Consider the following 14,711-nt stretch of genomic DNA (forward strand, 5'->3'; position numbering starts at 1 on the left):
ATTATCAGGCGCCTATAGTAAAAAAATTGTATTTAATATAAAGAATCATAAAAACATACATAAAAAATGGGACAACAATAAAAGCACACAACTGGACTATAAAATACAAATGAATTAAAAACTACAATAAAATATTCTAAAATAAAATATTTCTTATCTTTGGAGTAAGGTAGGTACAGGTAGCCCAACGCGTTTCGTCTTGATAAGACTTCTTCAAGGGGTAGGGACAGAATGAGACTAGTACAGCTATTTATAGCCATATTGTCAGGTGGGAGGGGTGTGACATCATAGAGGGTCATGTGACCTGATTAAATGTAAAGTCCTCAAACAAAAGTATCAGCAGGATCAAAACAGCCAGGTTAACAGTGGTTGCAAGCATATATTATCATTAGAGTAGTGTCAAATAGGTTTCAAGGCTTACAATTGAAAATATACAGTGTAAAAGGCGATTTGCGGTAACTTCCGCCACACTTCCGGGTGCGGCGGACGCGATACGTCACTTCCGCCCCACTTCCGGGGCCCATTGCGCATGCGCCCGCGGCGTTTTTTCTCCACTTTAGACGGCAGTATATCCTTGTGCAGGAGATGTAGGATATGTTCATTAGGCGGTGGCCATGTTTGAGGGGATTAGTCCAATGCCTTCTATATAGCAGCGGCCATATTTGCGGAGTCTTTGTTAATCCATTAATGAGTACTCCATGCATATAAATAGAGAGAGACAGATAAATGTATCAGCAATATGTCATTAAAACATACACTCCACCAAAACTTATTAAAAATATATAAACCCTCAGGGATATCTGATCATAGATAATGCAAATAATAAACAGCAACAAAATATATGGTGCATATGCAAACGATGAACAGCAGCATGATGCAGATAATAAACAGCAGCATAATGTATAGTGCATCATTTTAGTATATTATAGAGTGCAATAACGGGCCTTTTAATTAAAAGGGGTTATATTTGAGTAATCAGATTCTAAAAATCATTATAAGAGGATTATAAAGTGCGCGAATGTGAGACAGTACGTGCATATTAATTACTAATTAATATTTATTTAATTATAACTACATGTGAGTAATTGAGTATAGAATAATTATTAATACTAGCTGGATAACGGTTCAAAGTACATTACCTTCCATAGGCCTCTATGAGTATTCGTTCCATACAGTACCTGATATTCCCAGGTGGTCCCCCTCACTGGTACTGATCAGGCCCACGCTGCTTGGCTTCCAAGATCGGAAGTATTTGGGCATTTCCAGCGAGGTATGACTGTACCGACGTTGTGCCTTGATATGTACTTGCTCCGCACCGTATTAGTATATACTACTCATTATATTCATTTAAGTGAATGTGTATAACTACATTATCCTATTATGTGGTGAGTGGAGTTAACAGGGTGGGGGGGATGGGGGGAGGTGTGGGGAAGTGCGGTGGGGGGAATGGGGAGGGGGGGGGAGGGGGAGGAGGGGGGTTGGTGGAGGGGTGTGTTATGGGTTGATGGGAGGGGAGGGAATCGGGGGGGGGGGGGTGTATATTGGTGAAGATTATAGGATGAACTTAACATGAAGAGGAGAAAGACGGATAAGAGATCAATTACCGTTTACTATAAAAAGGGTGCGATCTCGTAATTATCGTTGAATCCCTTGGGTTGCATCGTCTGAAGTTCGAATATCCAGAACATCTCTCGACGTGAGAGTTTGTTGGCAAGATCTCCTCCTCTGTCTCCTAACTTTACCAGTTCAATTGATTTAAAAGTCAAGGCTTCTGGGTTAGAATTATGTGCAGAAATGAAGTGTTTAGAGACCGCATGACTCTCCACCTTGTTCTTAATATTTCTTACATGCTCCTGTATTCTTATCTTCAGCGGTCTTTTCGTCTTTCCTATGTACTGTTTTCCACATTCGCATTCCAGGAGGTATATTACCGATTGAGTGTTACAATTCATGTAATCTTTAATTTTGTGGTCCTTTTTCTTTTCACTGTCTGTAAATGATTTCCTGTTCGGGTGTACATATCTGCACACGTTGCATCGTCCACATTTATATGAACCCACACACTTAGGCCATGTGTGGTCATTTTTTGTCATCTTCAGCATGCTGGGGGCTAGGAGATCCTTCAAGTTGCGTGATTTTTTAAAAACAATTTCGGGATGGGGAGGGAGGATTTCTTTGAGAATGGGATCCATCAGCAATATTCTCCAGTGGTTCCTGAGTGATTCTCGGATATATTTTTCATGCTGATTGAAGGTGGTTATAAAGGCTGTAGAGTCCTTAGTTTTATTTCTTGTTTTATATTCCAATAGTTTCGATCTTTCAACTTCATTGGTTCTGGTGATGGCTTTTTCCAATATGTTATCCGGGTATTCTTTCTTCTTGAATCTATCCCGATACACCTTTATCTGTTCCTGGCAGTCCTCTGGTTTGCTGCAGTTTCTTTTAATTCTGCTGAACTGGGATAGTGGGATGTTGTTTTTCCAGCTCCTGAGATGACCACTCTTATAATGAAGATAGCTATTTGTATCAACATGTTTAATGAAGTTTTTGGTGGTAATTTTTCCATTCTCTCCTGTGAGAACCAGATCCAGGAATTCTATATGTGTATTGTTTGTGTTGAATGTAAAGGTGAGATTCATCGAATTTGTGCTGATGTGTTTAAAAAATCGGTTAAAATTTTCTAAATCTCCATCCCAGATTATTAAAATATCATCGATGTACCTTTGATAAAAAATGATATTCTTTTTAAAAGCATGATGGTCATATATAAAAACTTTTTCCCAACAACCCATAAAAAGATTTGCGAAACTGGGCGCGAAAATTGTGCCCATTGCTGTGCCGCACCGTTGGAGATAAAATTGGTCTAAGAATGTAAAATAATTATGGCGAAGAATAAAAAACATAATATCACATATAAAATCCTTGTGGTTATCTGTCAGTCCCGTATCCTTATCCAAAAATTCCTTGCAGGCTGCCACTCCCTTCGTGTGTTCAATACATGTGTAAAGCGATTGAACATCTATAGTTACCCACATATATGTGTCCCTCCACACAACATCTTTTAGAAGGTTAAGTACTGATGTTGTGTCTTTGAGGTATGAGGGGAGGTCCTTCACATAGGATTTTAAAAAAACATCTGCATATTCTGATAAATGAGAGGTGAGAGAGTCAATACCCGCCACAATTGGTCTTCCGGGCGGGTTTTCCAAGCTTTTATGTATTTTTGGTAAAAAGTAAAAAACGGGGGTAGTGGGATCTGGTCTTATTAAAAATTGGTACTCCTCTTTTGTAATAATCTCTGTTCTTAGTCCATGTAGTAGGAGTGTCCTTAACTCTTCAATAAAACCATCCTTCGGGTCTCCTGTTAGTTTGGAATATGATTGTTCATCTGACAGTAATCTCTCTGCCTCCGCAATATATTTCTCCCGATCCATGATGACCAGTCCCCCCCCTTTATCAGCTTGTTTTATGATAATCCCTTTGTTTTTTTGCAGATTCTTCAGGGCCTCACTCTCTCTGTTGTTAATATTCTTCTCTTTCATCTTCTTTAGGTCCATGTCGCACAGGTCATTTTTTACCAGCTCATAAAATGTGCTGATATTGTTTCCTTTAGACTCCAATGGGTAATACTTTGAAGTCGGTTTTAGTCCTGACTTTGAACGGCTTTCATAGTTTGCTAATACTGCATTCTCTTTTTTCAGAAAATGCCTTTTCAATGTTAATTTTCTGACAAATTTATTAAGATCAATGAATGTTTCGAATTTATTTAGACCTGTAGTAGGTGCGAATGAAAGTCCTTTGTCTAAAAGAGATATCTCTGGTTGGGTTAAAACATGTTGGGATAAATTAAAAATGCCTTTTTCTCTTGGATTGACCGTTGTTATGTTACTTTTCTTTTTGATTCCCTCCCTCCTGCCTCCTCTGCATCCTCTTCTTCTGTAAATCTTCTTTTGAGGGGCGATGCATACCGTATGTCCTCTTTCACTTGATATCTTAATGTGTTTTTTGGCCTTGCACCCTGTCGTTGGGATAAAAAATCCTGGTCACTGTTGGAACCAAATCTCTGCAGGGCCGTGAATCTGTTTGATGTCTTTATACCACTGTTCGGAGTATCCCTGTTTTTATTCTGTGTGGTAGTACTTGTAGTAACAGTTTTCCAATTCCCTCTGTTTTCTCTCTGGTTTGGCTGTCCCATGGATTTAAATCTGCTCCAGTTTTTTACTCTCCCTTGTTCATAGTCATTCTTGTCCCTTGCGAATTTCTTTTCCTTCCCTTTGATTACCTCCTCCTCGATTCGATCCAGCTTCTTATTAAGCACTTTCTCGTTAATTCTGTAGTCCTCCTTGTCTTTGAAAGGTTCAAGTTCTTTCTCCTTTTTCTTAATCTCAGTCTCTATGGACGAGAGGGATTTTTTCTTTTCATCGACCAGGAGTTTCATTAGATCTATAGAGCAGGTGTGTAATATTTTGTCCCATTTTTCTATGAATGTTCCCTCTTGATCAGTGAATGTGGGTTGTTTTAATAGTCTTAGTCCCCTTGGGACCCTATCCATTGATATATAGTGTTCCAAACCCTTAACATCCCACCATGTTTTGACTTCTTTAGTTAGAAGCCTCTCTATTCCCCAAAATAGATCATCTAGATCGCATGGTTGGGTTGGTTCGTTCGTGGTAATGTTTTCATTAAAGATCTTTTGACACCACACATTCCTTTTATTGGTATGGTCTAGATTTCTTAACATTCTGTCTAGATGTAATGTTCCACCAGGCCGCAGTAAAAAAATATTACCAAAGGTATGTGTAAAGATAGTGATTAATACTGCGCCACATGTGGTGTAGATCAGATATGTAATTTTAATTTGAGCAGGCTGCCCTGAATGATACTCCCCTATTGCTAATAATGGAGCGTCAGCTGAGTCCCTCAATAATCCAGGGGTGGTAAACCCTGAGATACAAATGTGTAAAATATGGGGGGAGAGAGACAGCGACTATTGTATCAAAATAAAATATTATCAGGCGCCTATAGTAAAAAAATTGTATTTAATATAAAGAATCATAAAAACATACATAAAAAATGGGACAACTATAAAAGCACACAACTGGACTATAAAATACAAATGAATTAAAAACTACAATAAAATATTCTAAAATAAAATATTTCTTATCTTTGGAGTAAGGTAGGTACAGGTAGCCCAACGCGTTTCGTCTTGATAAGACTTCTTCAAGGGGTAGGGACAGAATGAGACTAGTACAGCTATTTATAGCCATATTGTCAGGTGGGAGGGGTGTGACATCATAGAGGGTCATGTGACCTGATTAAATGTAAAGTCCTCAAACAAAAGTATCAGCAGGATCAAAACAGCCAGGTTAACAGTGGTTGCAAGCATATATTATCATTAGAGTAGTGTCAAATAGGTTTCAAGGCTTACAATTGAAAATATACAGTGTAAAAGGCGATTTGCGGTAACTTCCGCCACACTTCCGGGTGCGGCGGACGCGATACGTCACTTCCGCCCCACTTCCGGGGCCCATTGCGCATGCGCCCGCGGCGTTTTTTCTCCACTTTAGACGGCAGTATATCCTTGTGCAGGAGATGTAGGATATGTTCATTAGGCGGTGGCCATGTTTGAGGGGATTAGTCCAATGCCTTCTATATAGCAGCGGCCATATTTGCGGAGTCTTTGTTAATCCATTAATGAGTACTCCATGCATATAAATAGAGAGAGACAGATAAATGTATCAGCAATATGTCATTAAAACATACACTCCACCAAAACTTATTAAAAATATATAAACCCTCAGGGATCTCTGATCATAGATAATGCAAATAATAAACAGCAACAAAATATATGGTGCATATGCAAACGATGAACAGCAGCATGATGCAGATAATAAACAGCAGCATAATGTATAGTGCATCATTTTAGTATATTATAGAGTGCAATAACGGGCCTTTTAATTAAAAGGGGTTATATTTGAGTAATCAGATTCTAAAAATCATTATAAGAGGATTATAAAGTGCGCGAATGTGAGACAGTACGTGCATATTAATTACTAATTAATATTTATTTAATTATAACTACATGTGAGTAATTGAGTATAGAATAATTATTAATACTAGCTGGATAACGGTTCAAAGTACATTACCTTCCATAGGCCTCTATGAGTATTCGTTCCATACAGTACCTGATATTCCCAGGTGGTCCCCCTCACTGGTACTGATCAGGCCCACGCTGCTTGGCTTCCAAGATCGGAAGTATTTGGGCATTTCCAGCGAGGTATGACTGTACCGACGTTGTGCCTTGATATGTACTTGCTCCGCACCGTATTAGTATATACTACTCATTATATTCATTTAAGTGAATGTGTATAACTACATTATCCTATTATGTGGTGAGTGGAGTTAACAGGGTGGGGGGGATGGGGGGAGGTGTGGGGAAGTGCGGTGGGGGGAATGGGGAGGGGGGGGGGGGAGGAGGGGGGTTGGTGGAGGGGTGTGTTATGGGTTGATGGGAGGGGAGGGAATCGGGGGGGGGGGGTGTATATTGGTGAAGATTATAGGATGAACTTAACATGAAGAGGAGAAAGACGGATAAGAGATCAATTACCGTTTACTATAAAAAGGGTGCGATCTCGTAATTATCGTTGAATCCCTTGGGTTGCATCGTCTGAAGTTCGAATATCCAGAACATCTCTCGACGTGAGAGTTTGTTGGCAAGATCTCCTCCTCTGTCTCCTAACTTTACCAGTTCAATTGATTTAAAAGTCAAGGCTTCTGGGTTAGAATTATGTGCAGAAATGAAGTGTTTAGAGACCGCATGACTCTCCACCTTGTTCTTAATATTTCTTACATGCTCCTGTATTCTTATCTTCAGCGGTCTTTTCGTCTTTCCTATGTACTGTTTTCCACATTCGCATTCCAGGAGGTATATTACCGATTGAGTGTTACAATTCATGTAATCTTTAATTTTGTGGTCCTTTTTCTTTTCACTGTCTGTAAATGATTTCCTGTTCGGGTGTACATATCTGCACACGTTGCATCGTCCACATTTATATGAACCCACACACTTAGGCCATGTGTGGTCATTTTTTGTCATCTTCAGCATGCTGGGGGCTAGGAGATCCTTCAAGTTGCGTGATTTTTTAAAAACAATTTCGGGATGGGGAGGGAGGATTTCTTTGAGAATGGGATCCATCAGCAATATTCTCCAGTGGTTCCTGAGTGATTCTCGGATATATTTTTCATGCTGATTGAAGGTGGTTATAAAGGCTGTAGAGTCCTTAGTTTTATTTCTTGTTTTATATTCCAATAGTTTCGATCTTTCAACTTCATTGGTTCTGGTGATGGCTTTTTCCAATATGTTATCCGGGTATTCTTTCTTCTTGAATCTATCCCGATACACCTTTATCTGTTCCTGGCAGTCCTCTGGTTTGCTGCAGTTTCTTTTAATTCTGCTGAACTGGGATAGTGGGATGTTGTTTTTCCAGCTCCTGAGATGACCACTCTTATAATGAAGATAGCTATTTGTATCAACATGTTTAATGAAGTTTTTGGTGGTAATTTTTCCATTCTCTCCTGTGAGAACCAGATCCAGGAATTCTATATGTGTATTGTTTGTGTTGAATGTAAAGGTGAGATTCATCGAATTTGTGCTGATGTGTTTAAAAAATCGGTTAAAATTTTCTAAATCTCCATCCCAGATTATTAAAATATCATCGATGTACCTTTGATAAAAAATGATATTCTTTTTAAAAGCATGATGGTCATATATAAAAACTTTTTCCCAACAACCCATAAAAAGATTTGCGAAACTGGGCGCGAAAATTGTGCCCATTGCTGTGCCGCACCGTTGGAGATAAAATTGGTCTAAGAATGTAAAATAATTATGGCGAAGAATAAAAAACATAATATCACATATAAAATCCTTGTGGTTATCTGTCAGTCCCGTATCCTTATCCAAAAATTCCTTGCAGGCTGCCACTCCCTTCGTGTGTTCAATACATGTGTAAAGCGATTGAACATCTATAGTTACCCACATATATGTGTCCCTCCACACAACATCTTTTAGAAGGTTAAGTACTGATGTTGTGTCTTTGAGGTATGAGGGGAGGTCCTTCACATAGGATTTTAAAAAAACATCTGCATATTCTGATAAATGAGAGGTGAGAGAGTCAATACCCGCCACAATTGGTCTTCCGGGCGGGTTTTCCAAGCTTTTATGTATTTTTGGTAAAAAGTAAAAAACGGGGGTAGTGGGATCTGGTCTTATTAAAAATTGGTACTCCTCTTTTGTAATAATCTCTGTTCTTAGTCCATGTAGTAGGAGTGTCCTTAACTCTTCAATAAAACCATCCTTCGGGTCTCCTGTTAGTTTGGAATATGATTGTTCATCTGACAGTAATCTCTCTGCCTCCGCAATATATTTCTCCCGATCCATGATGACCAGTCCCCCCCCTTTATCAGCTTGTTTTATGATAATCCCTTTGTTTTTTTGCAGATTCTTCAGGGCCTCACTCTCTCTGTTGTTAATATTCTTCTCTTTCATCTTCTTTAGGTCCATGTCGCACAGGTCATTTTTTACCAGCTCATAAAATGTGCTGATATTGTTTCCTTTAGACTCCAATGGGTAATACTTTGAAGTCGGTTTTAGTCCTGACTTTGAACGGCTTTCATAGTTTGCTAATACTGCATTCTCTTTTTTCAGAAAATGCCTTTTCAATGTTAATTTTCTGACAAATTTATTAAGATCAATGAATGTTTCGAATTTATTTAGACCTGTAGTAGGTGCGAATGAAAGTCCTTTGTCTAAAAGAGATATCTCTGGTTGGGTTAAAACATGTTGGGATAAATTAAAAATGCCTTTTTCTCTTGGATTGACCGTTGTTATGTTACTTTTCTTTTTGATTCCCTCCCTCCTGCCTCCTCTGCATCCTCTTCTTCTGTAAATCTTCTTTTGAGGGGCGATGCATACCGTATGTCCTCTTTCACTTGATATCTTAATGTGTTTTTTGGCCTTGCACCCTGTCGTTGGGATAAAAAATCCTGGTCACTGTTGGAACCAAATCTCTGCAGGGCCGTGAATCTGTTTGATGTCTTTATACCACTGTTCGGAGTATCCCTGTTTTTATTCTGTGTGGTAGTACTTGTAGTAACAGTTTTCCAATTCCCTCTGTTTTCTCTCTGGTTTGGCTGTCCCATGGATTTAAATCTGCTCCAGTTTTTTACTCTCCCTTGTTCATAGTCATTCTTGTCCCTTGCGAATTTCTTTTCCTTCCCTTTGATTACCTCCTCCTCGATTCGATCCAGCTTCTTATTAAGCACTTTCTCGTTAATTCTGTAGTCCTCCTTGTCTTTGAAAGGTTCAAGTTCTTTCTCCTTTTTCTTAATCTCAGTCTCTATGGACGAGAGGGATTTTTTCTTTTCATCGACCAGGAGTTTCATTAGATCTATAGAGCAGGTGTGTAATATTTTGTCCCATTTTTCTATGAATGTTCCCTCTTGATCAGTGAATGTGGGTTGTTTTAATAGTCTTAGTCCCCTTGGGACCCTATCCATTGATATATAGTGTTCCAAACCCTTAACATCCCACCATGTTTTGACTTCTTTAGTTAGAAGCCTCTCTATTCCCCAAAATAGATCATCTAGATCGCATGGTTGGGTTGGTTCGTTCGTGGTAATGTTTTCATTAAAGATCTTTTGACACCACACATTCCTTTTATTGGTATGGTCTAGATTTCTTAACATTCTGTCTAGATGTAATGTTCCACCAGGCCGCAGTAAAAAAATATTACCAAAGGTATGTGTAAAGATAGTGATTAATACTGCGCCACATGTGGTGTAGATCAGATATGTAATTTTAATTTGAGCAGGCTGCCCTGAATGATACTCCCCTATTGCTAATAATGGAGCGTCAGCTGAGTCCCTCAATAATCCAGGGGTGGTAAACCCTGAGATACAAATGTGTAAAATATGGGGGGAGAGAGACAGCGACTATTGTATCAAAATAAAATATTATCAGGCGCCTATAGTAAAAAAATTGTATTTAATATAAAGAATCATAAAAACATACATAAAAAATGGGACAACAATAAAAGCACACAACTGGACTATAAAATACAAATGAATTAAAAACTACAATAAAATATTCTAAAATAAAATATTTCTTATCTTTGGAGTAAGGTAGGTACAGGTAGCCCAACGCGTTTCGTCTTGATAAGACTTCTTCAAGGGGTAGGGACAGAATGAGACTAGTACAGCTATTTATAGCCATATTGTCAGGTGGGAGGGGTGTGACATCATAGAGGGTCATGTGACCTGATTAAATGTAAAGTCCTCAAACAAAAGTATCAGCAGGATCAAAACAGCCAGGTTAACAGTGGTTGCAAGCATATATTATCATTAGAGTAGTGTCAAATAGGTTTCAAGGCTTACAATTGAAAATATACAGTGTAAAAGGCGATTTGCGGTAACTTCCGCCACACTTCCGGGTGCGGCGGACGCGATACGTCACTTCCGCCCCACTTCCGGGGCCCATTGCGCATGCGCCCGCGGCGTTTTTTCTCCACTTTAGACGGCAGTATATCCTTTTGCAGGAGATGTAGGATATGTTCATTAGGCGGTGGCCATGTTTGAGGGGATTAGTCCAATGCCTTCTATATAGCAGCGGCCATATTTGCGGAGTCTTTGTTAATCCATTAATGAGTACTCCATGCATATAAATAGAGAGAGACAGATAAATGTATCAGCAATATGTCATTAAAACATACACTCCACCAAAACTTATTAAAAATATATAAACCCTCAGGGATATCTGATCATAGATAATGCAAATAATAAACAGCAACAAAATATATGGTGCATATGCAAACGATGAACAGCAGCATGATGCAGATAATAAACAGCAGCATAATGTATAGTGCATCATTTTAGTATATTATAGAGTGCAATAACGGGCCTTTTAATTAAAAGGGGTTATATTTGAGTAATCAGATTCTAAAAATCATTATAAGAGGATTATAAAGTGCGCGAATGTGAGACAGTACGTGCATATTAATTACTAATTAATATTTATTTAATTATAACTACATGTGAGTAATTGAGTATAGAATAATTATTAATACTAGCTGGATAACGGTTCAAAGTACATTACCTTCCATAGGCCTCTATGAGTATTCGTTCCATACAGTACCTGATATTCCCAGGTGGGAGGGAGGGAATCAAAAAGATAAGTAACATAACAACGGTCAATCCAAGAGAAAAAGGCATTTTTAATTTATCCCAACATGTTTTAACCCAACCAGAGATATCTCTTTTAGACAAAGGACTTTCATTCGCACCTACTACAGGTCTAAATAAATTCGAAACATTCATTGATCTTAATAAATTTGTCAGAAAATTAACATTGAAAAGGCATTTTCTGAAAAAAGAGAATGCAGTATTAGCAAACTATGAAAGCCGTTCAAAGTCAGGACTAAAACCGACTTCAAAGTATTACCCATTGGAGTCTAAAGGAAACAATATCAGCACATTTTATGAGCTGGTAAAAAATGACCTGTGCGACATGGACCTAAAGAAGATGAAAGAGAAGAATATTAACAACAGAGAGAGTGAGGCCCTGAAGAATCTGCAAAAAAACAAAGGGATTATCATAAAACAAGCTGATAAAGGGGGGGGACTGGTCATCATGGATCGGGAGAAATATATTGCGGAGGCAGAGAGATTACTGTCAGATGAACAATCATATTCCAAACTAACAGGAGACCCAAAGGATGGTTTTATTGAAGAGTTAAGGACACTCCTACTACATGGACTAAGAACAGAGATTATTACAAAAGAGGAGTACCAATTTTTAATAAGACCAGATCCCACTACCCCCGTTTTTTACTTTTTACCAAAAATACATAAAAGCTTGGAAAACCCGCCCGGAAGACCAATTGTGGCGGGTATTGACTCTCTCACCTCTCATTTATCAGAATATGCAGATGTTTTTTTAAAATCCTATGTGAAGGACCTCCCCTCATACCTCAAAGACACAACATCAGTACTTAACCTTCTAAAAGATGTTCTGTGGAGGGACACATATATGTGGGTAACTATAGATGTTCAATCGCTTTACACATGTATTGAACACACGAAGGGAGTGGCAGCCTGCAAGGAATTTTTGGATAAGGATACGGGACTGACAGATAACCACAAGGATTTTATATGTGATATTATGTTTTTTATTCTTCGCCATAATTATTTTACATTCTTAGACCAATTTTATCTCCAACGGTGCGGCACAGCAATGGGCACAATTTTCGCGCCCAGTTTCGCAAATCTTTTTATGGGTTGTTGGGAAAAAGTTTTTATATATGACCATCATGCTTTTAAAAAGAATATCATTTTTTATCAAAGGTACATCGATGATATTTTAATAATCTGGGATGGAGATTTAGAAAATTTTAACCGATTTTTTAAACACATCAGCACAAATTCGATGAATCTCACCTTTACATTCAACACAAACAATACACATATAGAATTCCTGGATCTGGTTCTCACAGGAGAGAATGGAAAAATTACCACCAAAAACTTCATTAAACATGTTGATACAAATAGCTATCTTCATTATAAGAGTGGTCATCTCAGGAGCTGGAAAAACAACATCCCACTATCCCAGTTCAGCAGAATTAAAAGAAACTGCAGCAAACCAGAGGACTGCCAGGAACAGATAAAGGTGTATCGGGATAGATTCAAGAAGAAAGAATACCCGGATAACATATTGGAAAAAGCCATCACCAGAACCAATGAAGTTGAAAGATCGAAACTATTGGAATATAAAACAAGAAATAAAACTAAGGACTCTACAGCCTTTATAACCACCTTCAATCAGCATGAAAAATATATCCGAGAATCACTCAGGAACCACTGGAGAATATTGCTGATGGATCCCATTCTCAAAGAAATCCTCCCTCCCCATCCCGAAATTGTTTTTAAAAAATCACGCAACTTGAAGGATCTCCTAGCCCCCAGCATGCTGAAGATGAAAAAAATGACCACACATGGCCTAAGTGTGTGGGTTCATATAAATGTGGACGATGCAACGTGTGCAGATATGTACACCCGAACAGGAAATCATTTACAGACAGTGAAAAGAAAAAGGACCACAAAATTAAAGATTACATGAATTGTAACACTCAATCGGTAATATACCTCCTGGAATGCGAATGTGGAAAACAGTACATAGGAAAGACGAAAAGACCGCTGAAGATAAGAATACAGGAGCATGTAAGAAATATTAAGAACAAGGTGGAGAGTCATGCGGTCTCTAAACACTTCATTTCTGCACATAATTCTAACCCAGAAGCCTTGACTTTTAAATCAATTGAACTGGTAAAGTTAGGAGACAGAGGAGGAGATCTTGCCAACAAACTCTCACGTCGAGAGATGTTCTGGATATTCGAACTTCAGACGATGCAACCCAAGGGATTCAACGATAATTACGAGATCGCACCCTTTTTATAGTAAACGGTAATTGATCTCTTATCCGTCTTTCTCCTCTTCATGTTAAGTTCATCCTATAATCTTCACCAATATACACCCCCCCCCCCCCGATTCCCTCCCCTCCCATCAACCCATAACACACCCCTCCACCAACCCCCCTCCTCCCCCCCCCTCCCCATTCCCCCCACCGCACTTCCCCACACCTCCCCCCATCCCCCCCACCCTGTTAACTCCACTCACCACATAATAGGATAATGTAGTTATACACATTCACTTAAATGAATATAATGAGTAGTATATACTAATACGGTGCGGAGCAAGTACATATCAAGGCACAACGTCGGTACAGTCATACCTCGCTGGAAATGCCCAAATACTTCCGATCTTGGAAGCCAAGCAGCGTGGGCCTGATCAGTACCAGTGAGGGGGACCACCTGGGAATATCAGGTACTGTATGGAACGAATACTCATAGAGGCCTATGGAAGGTAATGTACTTTGAACCGTTATCCAGCTTGTATTAATAATTATTCTATACTCAATTACTCACATGTAGTTATAATTAAATAAATATTAATTAGTAATTAATATGCACGTACTGTCTCACATTCGCGCACTTTATAATCCTCTTATAATGATTTTTAGAATCTGATTACTCAAATATAACCCCTTTTAATTAAAAGGCCCGTTATTGCACTCTATAATATACTAAAATGATGCACTATACATTATGCTGCTGTTTATTATCTGCATCATGCTGCTGTTCATCGTTTGCATATGCACCATATATTTTGTTGCTGTTTATTATTTGCATTATCTATGATCAGATATCCCTGAGGGTTTATATATTTTTAATAAGTTTTGGTGGAGTGTATGTTTTAATGACATATTGCTGATACATTTATCTGTCTCTCTCTATTTATATGCATGGAGTACTCATTAATGGATTAACAAAGACTCCGCAAATATGACCGCTGCTATATAGAAGGCATTGGACTAATCCCCTCAAACATGGCCACCGCCTAATGAACATATCCTACATCTCCTGCACAAGGATATACTGCCGTCTAAAGTGGAGAAAAAACGCCGCGGGCGCATGCGCAATGGGCCCCGGAAGTGGGGCGGAAGTGACGTATCGCGTCCGCCGCACCCGGAAGTGTGGCGGAAGTTACCGCAAATCGCCTTTTACACTGTATATTTTCAATTGTAAGCCTTGAAACCTATTTGA

At 38.7% G+C, this 14,711-nt stretch overlaps 3 pseudogenes; 1 reads left to right on the top strand and 2 right to left on the bottom strand.

Moving 5' to 3' along the window:
• Positions 1–1,166: 1,166 nt before the first annotated feature.
• LOC134968420 (5S ribosomal RNA) lies at positions 1,167–1,284 on the bottom strand (annotated as a pseudogene).
• A 4,889-nt stretch (positions 1,285–6,173) lies between these two features.
• On the bottom strand, positions 6,174–6,291 carry LOC134968422 (5S ribosomal RNA; annotated as a pseudogene).
• A 7,535-nt stretch (positions 6,292–13,826) lies between these two features.
• On the top strand, positions 13,827–13,944 carry LOC134968423 (5S ribosomal RNA; annotated as a pseudogene).
• Positions 13,945–14,711: the final 767 nt, after the last annotated feature.

Source organism: Pseudophryne corroboree, chromosome 10 (genome assembly GCF_028390025.1).
Source record: "Pseudophryne corroboree isolate aPseCor3 chromosome 10, aPseCor3.hap2, whole genome shotgun sequence".
Taxonomy (NCBI): Eukaryota; Metazoa; Chordata; class Amphibia; order Anura; family Myobatrachidae; genus Pseudophryne; species Pseudophryne corroboree.